The following is a 3,491-nucleotide window of genomic DNA, read 5'->3' as shown; positions in this document are numbered from 1 at the left end:
ATGAGTCAGGCACCAGCACCTTGATGAAAAAAAATCATGTAAATGCAAAATGCAAGCAACACCTACTTTCCAAACATGTCCAATGCAAAGTTATTTCACTTTACTTGAAGAGCGACTGCTACGAATTTGACAACGAATCCCAGACCATCTGTGTTCACTGAGATTTGCATTGACCACAGATATGCGTTCACAAGTGATCTGTTTCCGATTCCCATTTTTTAATTTGCAATTGCATTTGTATTGGTTGTTGCAGCGATTCTCATTGCAATATTAAGGAAAGACGCACTATTTTGAAAGGAACCAACTTGTATTATAACAGATGAGTTTGTGTGAAGATGTGTGCTACCAGGCTTTTTCATTGCGTATCACATTTAGTTTTATGACGTCGTAATTTGTATCCTGTGGTGCATGGGAGGTGTTAAGAGAAACACAGAAATGGGAGAACATGCGTAAAAGGAACACGAAAGTATTCTCACTGCAGGGAAAGATACCTATCATTATTAAACGCCGTGTATTTTATTGTTTTCAACGTGGCTGCTAAAATATGCCAGATTGCAATAACACAGGAGCTGCTTTTGAAACACTTAATGATGAATCATAGACTATTTGAAAATAACGTCCGGGCAAAGTGAAGTTTGCCCTCTGTTCAGGAAGATAAGAAAAGGATTTCAAATGTCAATAAGAACGTCAGTCAGTGGCCGTGCTGAGACAGTTTCGAGCTTCAGATGAAGTTGATTGTTGCAAAGTAACCATTAAGTTAAAGCTGACGCCGAGTCACTCAGGTGAATCCAATAAATATGAAGGATAACTTCACAAACAACATGCGCAATGTAGGCCTGCTCATTGTGAATAGCCTCCTTTCTCCTTCAGTTTAAGTGAACCAGACATGAACATGTGTCAGAGGCAGCGCTTCTATTAAAAATAACAAGTAAGTGCAAGATGTATTCGCATTCTAAAAACATCAATCAGCGCCCATGGTAAGATAGTTTCGAACTTAAGATGAAGTTGATCGCTGCGAAGTAACCACTGAGCTGAAGCTGATGCAAGCAACCTCGACGAGTCCAATAAAAATAAAGATTGGCTTCACGAATATCACGTGCAATGCAGGCCTGGTCAATGTGAAATACATTCTTTCTGATTCAATTGTAGGAAAAGAGACATGAACATGAGTCAGTCGCCAGCACCTCTATTAAAAGGAACAACTAAATGCAAAATCCAAGCAGAACCTACTTTCCAAACATTTTCAATTCCAAAATCTTTCACTTTATTTACAGATCGACTGCTATGAATCTGACAACGAGTCGCAGAAGATTTGTATGAAATGGTACATGCCTTCACAGTCGCTATGAGTTCACAAGTGATCTGTTTTCCGATCCTTATCTATCAATTTGCAATTAAGAAGAGTCACAGATGTACGTAGGAAGAGACAGGACAAGGGGAGAAAAATAGTCATGTTCGGAAGGAATAAGTTCTGTGGGCAAGATCAGACTGAAACGATGGGCCTACCAGGGCAGTCCAGAGCTTGAGAAGGTGGTAGAAGCAATGTGTGCATCGTTGGAGGCTGTGGAAGAAATATCTCCAGAGGAAATGGGTTCAGTGACAGTCTGGGGAACGATGGCTTGATGTTTAGCGTTGGGTCATTGTCCAGGTAGTGTTAGGAGGAGGTGTCAGAGAGTATGCTTTCAGCCTCCGCAAATTGAGGTTGGTTCACCAAACACCGACAGGACCACGCGGTTTAATGACACTGTTGGGTTGGACCTGAGAGAACGGCTTGCTGCAAGTTCACAGGGAGGTAGGTTAGAGTGAGAGAGCAGCGTGGAAATATTGGCCCAGATTATGTGGCGTGTATGACGGGGTATTGTCAGAGTACCCCATCCTACCGCCTTTGAACTCCACCGCAAGATTGGGATGCGCTAAATCCCGAACTTGTGGTCTGTCAACGTATGTGTTGACAGTCCACCTGCACCGCCACAGAAAACCTAATTGTCGGGGCAAAGTTTTTTTGAATTTGTTGATGGGATGTGGGCGTCGCTGGCACGGCCAGCATTTATTGCCCATCCCTAACTGTCTTTGAAAAGCTGGTGGTGAGCCATCTTCTTGAACCACTGCAGTCCGTGCAGTGAAGGTACTCCCACAGTGCTGTTAGGTAGGGAGTTCCAGGATTTTGACCCAGCGACGATGAAGGATCGGCGATATACTTCTAAGTCAGGATGGTGTGTGACTTGGAGGGGAACTTGGAGGTCGTGGTGTTCCCAGATTTGGGGTAATTGCTCAGCAGCTGCCCAGCAATTACGTACAGAACGTTTACGGCTGGTGGAAACAGGTGCAGGGCCTTTTTCCACAGTGTAAGGGGATATCCATAATGAAAAAACGTTTTATTTTAAATAAATGACATCAAGGATCATTAAATGCTTTAATGAGAAGCAATCCTAGTGTATGTTAAAGCTGCAAGCTTTAGTTTTATATAACGCTTACATTTCATAACTTCCTACTAGATGCAGGAAGGATGCTCCCGATGGCGGGGGAGTTCAGAACCAGGGGTCACAGTCTAAGGATAAGGGGTAAGCCATTTAGGCCAGAGATGAGGAGGAATTTCTTCACCCAGAGAGTGGTGAACCTGTGGAATTCTCTACCACAGAAGGCAGTTGGGGCCAATTCATTAAATATATTCAAGAAGGAGTTAGATATATTTCTTAAGGCTAAAGGGATCAAGGGATATGGGAAGAAAGCAGGGACAGGGTACTGAGTGCGGATGATCAGCCATGATCTCATTGAATGGCGGAGCAGGCTCGAGGGGCCAAATGGCCTACTCCTGCTCCTATCTTCTATGTTTCTATGTTTGTATGTACGTTTCCTTCACAGTGCTCAGTATTTGTTTCGAAGTTGGAATTATGAGTAATGAATTGGATTCCCACGATAAAAGCTAATTCTGCATTTATTTCAAAGGCTGTAGTAATGGAGTAATATGTTAATTTAAATGAATGAAAGATCATCTGTTTTCTGGTTGGAGAACCAGCCCCACGTGATCCCAGGTATGATTACGCACAGGCTGCGTCCCTGGGATTCGTGGGCCATTATACTACCCGACAGCATAAGGCGTCAGAGAGTAAAATGGCCGCCATCTGGTAGGTGCATATTCTATTCACTGGTCCGTGGAGTACTCTGGAGCTGCACCGCAGTCCGCAGTTTTTGGGCCAATGAAATTAACGATGTCACACCAGCAGTTCCCAGTGGCAAGATCTACAGAGGGTAAGACGCCAGATGGAGGGGTCCAGGTGGAATGAAAATTTTGAAAATGGGAGAAATTTTCCGTTACGTGGCTGGAAGAATCCTTTCCAAAGAAGCGGGCAGAGAGGCAAAGGCGATGGAAAAGGGCTCAGCATTGTGCCGAGCTCAATATTCAGTGAGGTGGGGGTTTAAGCGAATGAAGCTGAGGCATTTGCTGAGGAGTGAATGTTCCAGGTCAGAGAGGAGAAGATGAAAATTCAAGT

This window comes from Somniosus microcephalus, chromosome 8, assembly GCF_052327205.1.
Source record: "Somniosus microcephalus isolate GS21.2 chromosome 8, FLI_Smic_1.0, whole genome shotgun sequence".
Lineage (NCBI taxonomy): Eukaryota > Metazoa > Chordata > Chondrichthyes > Squaliformes > Somniosidae > Somniosus > Somniosus microcephalus.
This window is presented reverse-complemented; position numbering follows the sequence as displayed.